This window comes from Oryctolagus cuniculus, chromosome 3, assembly GCF_964237555.1.
Source record: "Oryctolagus cuniculus chromosome 3, mOryCun1.1, whole genome shotgun sequence".
In the NCBI taxonomy this organism is placed as follows: Eukaryota; Metazoa; Chordata; class Mammalia; order Lagomorpha; family Leporidae; genus Oryctolagus; species Oryctolagus cuniculus.
In genome coordinates this window covers 152213858-152227635 of record NC_091434.1, presented here as the reverse complement: position 1 = coordinate 152227635, position 13778 = coordinate 152213858, and the positions used below count along the sequence as shown (strand labels likewise).

General features: G+C 41.9%; 1 protein-coding gene across 2 annotated transcripts in view; it reads right to left on the bottom strand.

The window, feature by feature from the left end:
- The window catches only part of MET (MET proto-oncogene, receptor tyrosine kinase), a 124994-nt gene that overhangs the window by 71846 nt on the left and 39370 nt on the right, over positions 1 to 13778 (bottom strand).

Here is a 13778-nt window from a genome sequence, read left to right as displayed (position 1 = left end):
TTCAGGAAACAGAAAGGTCTCTAAATGGACCTTCTCAGGACTGAGAGGATCCAGTTAAGCCTCCACTGGCCCCAAATATAATTCCTGAGTACAGGGACATTGCATAATGTTGGAATAGGTTTTACAGAACTTCTTGATCCTGAAAAATTGTGCAATTTGGAGCCCAAAACAAATACCATGTCAGGTTCAGGTGGCACTCAAGTTTCATAAGCCGGGGACACAGACCTTTTGCTTTTTCATTCTCCCCCTTAGCTGAGATCTGCAGGGCAGGGGTGGGGGCACTGACTTGGAGGTAAAAGGAAAGGGTGACAGGAAGCATTCACTTCGGGGGAGTGGCCTCTCCTTGTCTCTTTTCCACTGAGAATGCTGACAAACTCAACCACTGGGACCAGGGTGGCAGGAACTGGCTTACAGAGCTGCACGCTGCCTTTGAGGAATAACAGCACAGGCAGCCTTGGTTTAAGCTCTCAGCATTGCAGAGGTAAAGCACTGTGCAAATACAACTAAATCTCAGTCTGATTTGCTGTGTCCCCTAAAGCAAAAGAGTCAATGTGTCTGCTGTTCATTCGTGCCCGGAGAATGGGGCTGCTGCTTCTCAGTACCGTACACACAGTTCCTGAGTGTGGCATGTGGAGTGGGACTCCATCCTCTGGAAGAGCAACCTGCTGCCAGTGCTCGCCTTGCTATTTGTGCTTCCCTAAAGCCAGGAGGTCTTGTGCTTTGGGGTAAACCTGAGTGTGGGCGGTGGCAAGCAGTTGTCTGGGAGAGCAGCTGCTTTGGGAAGCTGCAGAAGAGTACACAGCAGGTGCACACCTGCTCCTGAAGGGAGCCAGACTGCCTTGCTCCTACAGGGAGGGAGGGAGGGAGGGAGGGAGGGAGGGAAGAAAACAACTTTACCCTCTACCTGCATGTGCCAGGCACTGAACTGGGCATTTTCATGTTCAAGAAGAGTCATGACAGGCCTGTGAGGTTTTCTCACACTCAGTTTTAGGAATGATGAGACTCAGGGCTGCTGAGGGCTTGGTCACAGAGCCCAGGACCCACTGGAACAGACATGGAAATCCAGGTCTCTCTGGCTCTCAGGCTCATGAGTTTCTCTTGCTGCTATTTACCAGTCTGGGCAATGTTCTGAGGGTTGCACAACTACAGAAATGGAAAAGGCTGGATGTTATTTCACTCCCGTTCCTCAGTGTAAGGCTGGAAGCAAACATTATTTCCCGCACAACAGCAGAGAGATAACCACTAGCATCTTGGGCTGTATTAACCATCTTGACTCTCAAATCTCTCCTTGTTACATGTTTTGGTTAATGAACATGACCATGCTTGCATGCAGGTGACTTTCAAATTTCAGTCATCACCAATTCCTCCTTCTCTAGCACTGCCCACATGCAACCAGTTGCTAAGTCTGGCTATGCCCTGTCCACAGTGTTACTCTGGGGCAGCCCTGCCAGCTGCCCCTGTATCCCTTCCTGGCCCTGGCTGGGTACTTCTTAACTGGCCTTGAGTCTCCCAACTCCTCTACTGTAATGCAGTCACCAGCTGTCATTTCCTTCCCCAAAATTTCAGTGGGTTCTTGAAGGCCCACAGAAAAAAATCCCAACTCCTTAATACAGCACTCAAATCTGCTTTGATTTGTCTTTTTAGTCTTTTAGCCCTTAAGGTGTTAGATTGGATGACCTTCCAGTATACGATATTAATTTTGTGGCTACCCTGACAGGGGAGATGCTCTACCTCCCACTTGTCATTGACACTTGTTCCTTGATCACAAAAACCCGAAGCTTGGCACTTTTCTAAAATCTCTTTATGATGGATTTTCAGGAAATTATTCACTTAATTTATTTGAAAAGCAGAAGCACACACACACACACAATCTCCCATCCTGTGGTTCACTACTCAAATGCCTGCAACAGCAGGGGCTACAAGTCAGGCAGTGGGAACTCAATGTGGGTGGCAGGGATACACACTGTGTACTTCCCAGGTTGCACGTGAGCAGAAAGCTGGAATCGGCAGCAGAGCTGGGACTGGAACCAGGAACTCCACTATGGGACGTGGGTGTCCCAAGCAGAGTCTTAATCAGTAAGCTGAACGCCCCGCCCCATGAGAGGTCTTCTGAATGGGAGAAGTAATGTGTTCTATTGGGCGGGAATGGGGAGACAGTGACAAGGAATGAGGTGGATAATGAAAGGGTGCAAGAAAATGCCAGATGGCTTCAAATATTTGAGTAAAAAGAGAAAAAGAAGAGAAAACATTCACCCAGGACACGTGCTCAGGCCTACACATATGTTGAGTGCAACCACAGGCAGAGGACAGATGACGATACACTTCCCCACTGCTGTTTACCCGCTCTCCTGGGGGCAGTGGGTACTACTGGATGGGCCACACAGAGGCTTTAAAGGCACTGGTCATGTTCCTTTTTTATAGCCTGGTGGTAGAAACCTTATTTTTCATGTATGAAGTTACCTTAAAAGTTCATGGAAAAATAGCACTCCAGTTTATTTGGGTGCAAAAATTTTTGAGATTCATTCTTTTTTTCATAATATGCATTTTCTATGATGTTTGTGAATATCCCTTGTATGCATGGATTTCAATTGTTTACACAAAAAATAAATTTATTTTTAATTTCATTTTCCATGAAATTTTTCAAATACCCTCATGTGTACATGCACACATATAAATATATATGTGTGTACATGGCATATAAACATTCCTCACACTGCATCATGTTTCTTATTTACATACTCCTATGGTATTTCAGTGGCAAACCAACACCCATGGCCTAAAGACTTGCAGGAAAGACTAAAAGCACCCCTAGGGGTCACAGTTGGCTCTATTCCAGCTGGGCTTTGATGAGCTGCGTGACCTCAGGCAAATAATTTGCTTCTCTCTGGTCCCAGCTTTTTTTTTTTAACTTATTTGATGAACATTTGTGTCTAGTGTTTACAATGTGTCTGGCTGTTCTAAGCACTGTATAAATATTAATTCACTGAGTTGCATAACAAGATTAGGAAGAACCAAGGCACTGAGTGGTCACAGTGCAGGAGGGGCTGAGTGAAGGGATTCCGAAGTTCTTTCCTAGCTCTACAGATGGCTGCCAAAGGCTTCTCCCGGCTTGCAGTCACCCACTGCCAACAGCCCACTGTCAGAAGAAACCACTACTCGGGTTGTCTACATTACCCAGTGAGGAAATAATTTCTATCTTCCAACTGGCAGGGGCTCCCTCCAATCTAAATGGATTCTGGATTTTTATAAGAAGTAGTGTTGAGCTTTCAGAGGACTATCATCCTCTAAATAACCATATACCTATGAGGACCAATAATCAACACCTTGTTCCTTGTGAGTCATAAACTCACTTCCTTAACCCACCTTCTTTTATACTGCCAGAATCACAAAATAAGAATTAGGGGCAGGTGTTTGGTTTAGTGGTTACAATGCCTGAGTCCCATACAAGAGTGCCTGGGTTCAATATCTGGCTCCAGCTTCTGATGCCAGCTCCCTGCTAAAGCATAGTTTGGGAGGCAACAGTGATTGCCCAAGTGATTGGGTTCCTGCCACCTATATGAAGACTGGGATTGTGTTCCTGGCTCCCGGCTTCAGCCCAGACCAGATCTGGCCCTGTGGGCATTTGGGGAGTGAACCAGTGGATGGGAGCACTCTCTCAAATAAATAGTTAAAATTTTTAAAAATGAGAATTAATCTATGATTTGTAAGTCCTGCTGCAACACTTTTCATGACTATTTGCCAGGTATTTGTTACCTGACTCATGCATATATCATTTTTTTGTAATGAAAATAAAATCAAAGCACTCTATGTTTCAATGTATTTGATTCAAAATGTTTCCCTTAGTTAACATTATGATGTATGCAGTGAATATGCAATTACATTTAATTCAGTGTAATTAAGGATGTGATATATTTAAAATAGTGATTCTTTTAATTGATCTGTAGGACAGATTTAGCTCATCTATAGATAATTTAAATCAGTCTTGCAGATTTTTTTCATATATTTACTTTTTATTCAATTTATTAATCTTAGAGTTCTTGCAAGATAAATTATTTGAAAATGCATTATCTTGTAAAACCATTGCCAGCTGACTCATACCAGCTCTCTTTCTATCTTGACCATGACTAAATTACCAGAAGCATTTTAACATAAGCTTACCTATAATCATACTTTGTACAAATTCTAGACACACACAGTAATAGTTTTCTTGGGAAAAAAATACTTTAAAATAGAAAGTCCCTCTGCTTAGACCCTAGAACTTTTCTTAGATTGGCTAAAAACCCATCTGTTTTAATTCCAGGAATTTCATTTAGCTTGCTTCCATAAATGTCATTTATGTGCTGTCTCCTTTATATCACAAGGGGCTGGGAGAGGGAATGGTGGACCCACTGCAGGCAGAGGCACAGGGTTTTGAAATGCTGTGTCTAGTTATATTTCTTACAGACATATTTTGAGTCCTCTCAGTCTATACTCACATGCCTAAGGAACCTGGGTTCTCAGCAAAATGAAGAGTGAGGCCGGTGCTGCGGCTCAATAGGCTAATTCTCCGCCTAGCGGCGCCAGCACACGGGGTTCTAGTCCCGGTCGGGGTGCCGGATTCTGTCCCGGTTGCTCCTCTTCCAGGCCAGCCCTCTGCTGTGGCCAGGGAGTGCAGTGGAGGATGGCCCAGGTGCTTGGGCCCTGCACCCCATGGGAGACCAGGAGAAGCACCTGGCTCCTGCCTTTGGATCAGCGCGATGCGCCGGCCGCAGCGCGTTGGCTGCGGTGGCCATTGGAGGGTGAACCAATGGCAAGGGAAGACCTTTCTCTCTCTCTCTCTCTCACTGTCCACTCTGCCTGTTAAAAAAAAAAAATGAAGAGTGAGCTCTCTAGCAGAGCAGGTATTTCTCTCTGGGGTCTGTAATACAAGCCAGACTGACTGGGGTGTGGTCCAACCCTAAGAACCTAATACTGTTCTGTGCAACAAGAACTCAATCTGATATGATCAGTGCATAGTCTAAGACACACTGGTTCAATCCTTCAGTCTCTTCTGCCTTTGATGAAGTAATCTACAGCTTCCAGTTCCTGTCAACCTGAGCTCTCAGTTGGCATTTTAGCAGAGGAGCACAGCTGGGGAGTGGTTGAGGTGTCTCTAGGCGGGAGGGAAGGGCATCCTCTCTGGCTGTGGCCTCAGAGACATCAGGGGGCTGGCCAGTGGCTGCCTCAACACTGGTGACTCAGAGGTGCTGGGTGCTGCAGCTGCCCTGCTCTCACAACCTCATGGTGGTGACCTAACTTACATGCACATCAGCACTCTCTCTTCTGAGGGCCAGCCCTGGCCCCACCACTGCCTCCAGACTACCTCTGAATAAACCACCAAGGACACTCATCACACTTCTCCCCAAGCTGACTCCTGCTCCAGCCTCCTGTCTCCACGTGGCATCCACTGCTAACCTCTCCCCACGGTTGAGGTCTCCATCCTCCCTGAGTCTGCTTTGCTTCGCTTCATTGTTCAGACCCACTCATCAATTTCATATCTATTTTTCCATGAATTAAAAGGAAATCTCAGGGCCAGTGCTGTGGTGTACTAGGTTAATCCTCTGCCTGCGGCACCAGCATCCCATATGGGTGCCTGTTCTAGTCCTGGCTGCTCCTCTTCCAATCCAGCTCTCTGCTGTGGCCTGGGAGGGCGGTGGAGGATGGCCCAAGTTCTTGGGCCCCTGGGCCCGTGTGGGAGACCATGAAAAAGCACCTGGCTCCTGATCCGTGCAGCTCTGGCTGTTGCGGCCATTTGGGGGGGGTGAACCAATGGAAGGAAGATCTTTCTCTCTGTCTCTCTCTCTCACTTTCTGTAACTCTACCTGTCAAATAAATAAATGAAATTTAAAAAAATAAGGAAATCTCATACTTGGCCTCCCACAATCTGATTCCCTGATTCTAGAATCTTCTTCAGCAAGTCCACTTGATAAACTTTCTTTGAATGCTCCCAAGTTGCCCTTTCAGGATATCCTGGAAAGAACATGAGTTGTGTGACCACAGAGCTCCCAGATCGCTAAGTCTCAGTTCTTCATGTACTCAGATAAGACAACTCTGCTGAGGCTTAAAAGTGACACAGGAGCAGGATCATGTTAAATGGGCATTTCTCACTCATTTAATAATTCAAAATATGGCGACCTGTGGTAGGTTGAACAATGTCCTTCTCCACCCTATCACACACACAAATTCATGTCCACCAAGAACTTCACAATGGCACCTTACTTGGAAACAAGGTCTTTGATTTTGTAGTTGGTTAAGGACCTCGAGATGAAATCTTCCTAGATTTAGGGCAGGCCCTAAGTCCAAAGACTCCTGTTTTTATAGGAGAGGACACAGAGGAAGATGTGGAACAGCGGCAGAGACGGGAGTGAAGCTGCCATAACTGTGGGAATACCTGGGGCAGCAGAACTGTCACAGACAAGGATGGACTCTTCCCCGGAGTCCCAGGGAGGGGCACAACCCTGGTACACACCTCAATTTTGGATTTCTGGCCTTCAGATCTGATGGAAAAAAAATTTTGCTGTTTTAGGCCACCAAGTTTGTAGTAATTTTCTATGTAGCTCTGGGAAACAAATATAAAACTACAGCACGTAGGGTTGGCATTGTGGCATAGCAGGTAAAGCTGCTGCCTGCGATGCGGGCATCCCATAGTGTTGGTTTGAGTCCTGGCTGCTCCACTTCTGAGCCAGCTTCCTGCTGACATCCTAGTAAAAGTAGTGGAAGATGGTCCAAGTGTTTGGGACCTGCACCGACATGGGAGACCTGGATGAGGTTCCTGGCTCCTAGCTTCAGCCTGGCCCCAGCCCTGGCTGTTGTGGCCATCTGGGGAGTGAACCAGCAAATGGAAAATCTCTCTGTCTCTCCCTCTCTCCCTGTAACTCTTGACTTCCAAATAAATAAATCAATCTTGAAAAAACAAAACGAAAAACTGAAAGCACAAGACCCACTCTATTCTAGATGCTGGAAGTATAAAGTAGTCAGCAAAAAACATTTAAGTCCCTGCCGGCATGCAATTTAAGCAGTTTTTATTACTGTTATTTGTTTAGTGACTCCTCATAATGTCTATAAGGTCAAAATTCAGAATTCTAATAATTTAGAACAAACCTCAGTCTCTTTATCTGTAAAACTGAAACACTCATACCTATTGAACAGAATTACTTACAGCTCATGAATGAGGTCATTCATGGCTCATCAAAATTCGTAGATCTGATATCTGTCTACTCTTAGATTTTATTATTCCCTAAACAGGGGTAGGCAGGTTTTTTGTTTTTGCAAAGGGTTAAATACCAAATATGTTCATCTTTGAGAATCATAGGATTCTTATTACATATTTCTCTCTCTCTCTCTCTGTGTATGTATGTGTTTAACACTTTGCAAGTAAAACTGGGGTTGGTATTGTGGTGCAATGAGTTAAGCTGCTGCTAGAGACAACCGCATCCTATATCTGGGTGCTGATTTCAATTCTGGGTGCTCTGCTTCCAATCCAGCTCCCTGCTAATGCACCTGGGAAGGCAGCACAAGGAGAGTCCAAGTATTGGGCCCTTGCCACACATGTGGGAGACTTGAATGGCATTCCTGGCTGTTGACTTCAGTTTGCCCCAGCCCTGGCTATTGCTGTCATTTGGGGAGTGAACCAGTGGTTGGAAAACCTTTCTCTCTCTCTGTTGCTCTTTCAAATAAATAAATCTTAAAAAAAGAAAGAAAGAAAGAAAGAAAAATAAACTGCCTGTGAAGTCTCACATCAGAAGTGGAAGTTCAATGGGTTCTGGGCAGAAGGTAAACTAGTGATGAGAGAAGGGGGAGATATCTGTAGCAGAACATATTTTATGTGCAAGTTTGTGTGTATGGATTTACATATACATATATGTGTATAATATTCTCATATATAAAATACTCAAATATATGCATAAAAACTCTTATATGATATATAATATCCTCATATATATGATATATATGAAATAAATACATATTCACTCTGTACTCAAGATTCACTAGGATTCCAGCCAGACTCACCTTTAGAAGGCTTTGGAATTCTAAGAGTTAAAATTTTTGCTTCTTTATCACCACTTCCTAAGGTGAATCATGTCTAAAACAGATGAGCCCATGTGGTTCTGGTTAGCAGCCTTCATACTGCACTTCAATCAGAGCCAGGAGTGACAGTGATTCATAAAGAACAGTGTTCCAAGCGAGGCACGTTTTAATGCTTCATATAAAGAGGTTTTCTGCTTTTCTCTTTAGTTAACAGAAACCAAATTTTAATGTACTTACTCAGGGAGGTATAAGAGATTCAGAAGATACAATGCCAATTGCCCTGTACTAACCCATAAGACAAGAACAGTTCCTCTTGCAGGTGCTAAGAGCCCTGGTGTGTTTATGTGCCTAACAGTGTCATACTCAATACTCAATACAAGAATTGTTCAGTTGTGCCCCATGTTGGTGTGTAAGCCATGGCTTGTATTGTAGCTTGCCATTAACACAGCTGTTGTTACTTTGTATCCATCCTCTCCATCTTACCAGTGTGGAGACTCTTCCTCTCCTTGTCTCAGTCCAGAACTGCTTATCAGAAACCTCCGTCTGGGGGCAACCCTTCTCAAGGGTGAGGTCCCTGATGCTCACCTGGCTCTCTTCTCACCTCACAGCATCAGTGCGAAGGCAGCCTCAGTACCCTTTCTGTCTGTATTAAGTGCACACTTGGTGGCCAGGAAGTAGTGCCACTGTGGAGTGCAGGCCCATGCCACAGGAAGGATGGTATTTTTTGTCTTTTTTTATGTTTGTACATACACCCACACCCATACACACATATTTTGGAAGGGTGGTCTCAATAAACACCTCTGCCCTGAATTTCTTTTCCTTAACCCTGCACATCATTTTCAACTTAAAATCACAGACTGGGGCTTGTGCTGTGGTGCAGTGGTTAAGTTGCCACCTGTGACCCTGGCCAGCATTCCATTATGAGCACCCTTTCCTACACAGTTCCTTGCTAATGTGCCAGAGAAAGTATGAGAAGACAGCCCAGCTGCTTAGGCCCCTACACCCTCACGGGGGAACTGGATGGAGTTCCTGGCTCCTGGCTTCAGCTTGGCTCAGCTCCAGCTGATGTGGCCGTTTGAGGAGTGAACCGGTAGATGGAAGATCCCTCCCTTTCCTCTATTACTGTCTTTCAAATATATTAATTAGTTTAAAAATCATAGATTGGTGGCCAGTAATGAAAATCCATGAATTCCAAGTGCAAATTTCAAGGGAGGTGTCTCTCTTGGTATCACTACTTGGACAATGTCCACTAGATGGTGCTGCCTAAAATCCTTCTCGTAGATGACAACACCTGCTTTGTTGGAAGATTCAAAATGCTTGAAGGGGTAGGGAAGGCTTTCCCTCTTGCTCCTCTTGACAGCTATAGTTCTATTTTCCTTTTTTTTAAAAAGATTTATTTATTTGAAAGTCAGAGCCACAGGGAGGCAGAGGCAGAGGCAGTGAGAGAAGACAGAGAAGTCTCCCATCTGCTGGTTCACTCCCCAAATGAATGAGAGAGGTTGTGTAAACTATTACTTAATCCCAACAGAGAGTTTCCTGAGCCACTGGGAAACTGGGTTGAGGTTGACAGACAGGAAGAAGGTTAGAAAGAGTCAGTATTAAATAAACAATACCTCAGTTTAATTTGTGATTTACTTACAGATCAGTGTATGCAATGCAAGCTTGGCTAACAGCAAGAAAGGTAAAATGGGGCTATACTAATGTTGTTATTAAAATAATTGTCCAGCCATTCACTGGAACAGAGATTTTATTACTTATTGACAGAGAAAATAGAACATTCGACTATTTCTTAACTAGTTCTTGAACGTTCAGCATACAGCTTTAAATAAGTTACTGGGAGTTGTAACAGCAGGTTCCAAGGGCCAAAGCTTTTAATATCTAAAGGTCACAAAATACTAAATTAATATTTACCTATGAAAATTTACATGCATACTTTCCAAATATTTCATAATCCTTTTTTCATGAGTTTATCTGCATTCAATTGGATTGTTATATAATCACTAGGATCATAACATACTCAATAGCATATAGCTTATACCATGGTTATCCTAGATTCTATAATATATTCTTTTTAAAATAGATATGTAACTTCTATCTGACTTACAACCATGCCACATATACCAACCTTTCAATTTTCAACACTGAGATGAATTTTTTGTTAGAATCTACTAAAAACAAATGGAGATATGTAAGGAGTCATGGGGGGCAAAATACTTAGCCTAAAAGCCTGTAAATGTTGCCTATATGTTCCTAAGTATCTGGACAGGAAAATAGAAATTATTATCACAATTTATCATTATCATTTACTTTTTAATTATTAAAAATATATTTATTTGAAAGGCATGGAGGAGACAGAGAGAATGAGAGAGATGAGAGAGAGAGAGAGCGCATGCTCATACCTGCTGGTTCACACTCTCTGTTCCCCCAAGAGTCAAGGCTGAATCAGGCCAAAGCTGGGAACCTGGAACTCGATCTCTGAGTCTTCCATCTGTGTGGTAGGGACTCAACCACTTGAGCTAACACTTGCTACCTCCCAGGGTGCACATTAGCAAGAAATTGGAACCAGAAGCTATGCTGGGACCCAAATCCAGACCCTCTGATATGGGATGTGGTATCCCGAGCATCATCTTAACTGCTGAGCTAAAGCTCTCAAGTATTTTAGTTCTCTTTGTACTCATGCATGTCAAAAACTTGTACTTTGACCTTTCAACATCCCAAGTTTTACTTACTATTGTTAAACTGTATGATTCATTCATTTGCAAACACTGACATATCTCCTTAAGATTGGACTAGGAACAGAATTGATCATATGCCTGCTTTGTATGTCCAACTCTACCTGGAATCAACACCTTTCCCGTAACTCTTCAGAAAAACTGAGTTTAGTTGAGAGTTAAACAACATTGCTCACTTTTTTCCACACTGGCTCTGGATCAGCCCAATATAATTGGTATTTACTTTTCCATTACTCTTTCTAATAATACATTTACTGGTCCTTATTTACTATGATGTTGGAGCCACAAATAAATTTATATTTCATGAATCATCACATATGTCATATCCTATTATAAGTTCTTCTTCATTCATTTAATTCAGTTCCTTAAGCCCTGGGATCACCTAATTCGACCTCATATTGACCTTTATTTTTGTACTTTGGAACATTCCCTTCTTATGTGGTTGGAAAATGAAGAAAAAATAGTCTCACTTTCCTATGATCTTTCCTGAGATTTTTGTGTAACCCCCTACACACTGTACTCTTATAAACAATCTTTGACACCCAAGACTGTGGTCATTTTACTGGAAAATAACTAGTCCTTGCATGTAATCACAGCTCTCAGGAAGGGCAAGCCAGAGACCTCTCTGGCTTGTGGGCACAGGAATCACTCGATGATTAAATGCCTCCTATTCCCTTAACAAACACCACTCCTTGGCCAAACGAAAGTGAACAAGGAGCAGATAAAATGGGGAGTCTTTCTTTCTATCCCCTTTGCATACCTTCACATTGCATTGCAAACCTTCCTGGTTGTGAGTGTGAGAAAAACAGGCTGATTTATGATCGCCATAAAAATACAATTGTAAATGTTACCCTGCACTTATACCCAAACACTTCAGCAACACAGGCTGTTTTTGTTTATTGCGTTAAATACACAGATTTCTTCTGCAAGACAGATTTTTTTATCAAATGTAATCAGCACTACTTATTATTTTTCCTTTGCAAAAATATATACTTAGCTACAAAGAAGAAAACAGCCTGTCTTCTAAGACCATAAACTTAATTTTCATATTTGCATGATTTAATCCATATAGATAATATGATTAAAATGAAAGAGAAAGGCAAGGTATGTCTGCATCTAAAGCTGGAGAAACTTGCCTATAAATCAAGATCACAGAGAGATGGCTCCAACTGCACACTTGTCTATCCAGTAGGTGCTCATGATATCCTTGTGAATCTGGGGCTCTTGTCTCTCCCCCGGCCCTTGACACCACATGATTCTCATGAGAAGGAAATGGTCTAAAAATGGATGCCATTGTGCGGAGCACAGTACACAGATGCAGAAAGACAATGTGACTAAGGGCCACTCAGCATCACATTCCCTTGAGTTCTACTAATGCTTGCAAGTTTGTTAGTTTCAAAGGAGCTTATTTAGTGTCTTCTCAGATTTGTATGATTCTCTTCGTCACAGGTTATAAGAGTTTATTGGTTACAAAAACAGCCCCCTTCCACACTAAAAGAAAAATGTGCTTCTGACAGATAAGGTCCCAAGCCTTGGTCACAGAAGAAAGGAGAGGAGACAAGGAAGAAACAACTCAGCCTGACACAGAAATACCTACTTGAAATCAACTGAGTTAGGGGACAGGCTCTGTGACATTGCAACCTATGTCCCTAGCTTCTAGAAATCTACACAGTTATCTTCTTTATACTAAGAAAAGCTTCATGCTTACTAAAAAGTAACAATTCATTTAGAAATCAAAGTAAAGACAAGTTCAAACCTATGGACATAGCACTACTTCTTGTTATGTTTTTGTAAGTATAAGATAATATGCAGTGGCTTGTACTTAAAGGGTAAAGCTTATGAATGACAAGTAATGACTATTAGCTTTTAAATGTCTGCTGTATATCTGTCCATGTACTAAGGATATATTCCTTTCCTAAAATGTTAAGCTTTATGTGAAAGGTTTTGTGACTAAACTATAAGATTGATATATTCCTTCTCATTTGCATTCATAAATATTTATTTCCCTCACACAGATCTCATAAATTGTGATGGAGAAAGAGCTTTCAAAAAGTTTATGGAAAAGTATAATTAAAAGATTATTTTGGTGTAAAAATGAAATTCATGAATAATCTTTTTATAATATGCATTTTCCATGAACTTTCTGGTTTGTTTATGGGTGTGACTGTTTATTGTAATGTCTGCTTTAGTCTGTTTGCTTCAAAAAGACAAGTAGCTAGCTCATTCACCACTGTAACACTAGCAGGGTTAGACAGTCAAGAAATAGCTCTTGAATTTCTTGCTGAATCCTGGTTCTATGAATAAATCCTTTCCTCTGTCCCTTGTTGAAATGATTACAAGTTTTGGGTCATTTTGCACACTAAATAAAATGGTTGGGCTTCTAGCACTTGGCTTAAACTAATAAGATAAAAGAACAAGCCCATAATGTAATTAGTTTAAAATAAATGGAAAATATTGCACATTTTATTGTCAAGATAATTTTTAGAGATATTCGCTTAGCTATTGACTGCCACTGCATTAGTGCTTGTAATCTGCTTAGTGCATTAGCACTAAATACTATTGATTCACTCAGAACTAACAGACCAATTTAATCTTTGTAATTCCCCATTTCCTGGGCACCATCTCACTCATACTTCAGTTAGTAGACTGGCTGCTGGCATGCCAAGTGTTAAGCAGACGTTTTCAATTTAAAATTTCATTAGAAAATTTAACATACACATATATTTTTTTGGCATGCAGAGACATTCTAGCTAAACATGAATAATCTATGGATTTTAAAAGGACAAGTCAGCAAACTTAATTTTCATAAAATCAGCTCTAGAAAAGAATGCTTTCCAAATCAAAACTGACCTTAATTTACCCCTTTTATCTGGGGCCTGATTTGAAGTATCATTCACCATTTTAATGTCCTCTGACTAATGAAAATTTTGGTGATCTACCCAAATTAGACAACTGAAATCATTCAGTTTGAATCACAATGTATTTTTTTAATAGTTACAT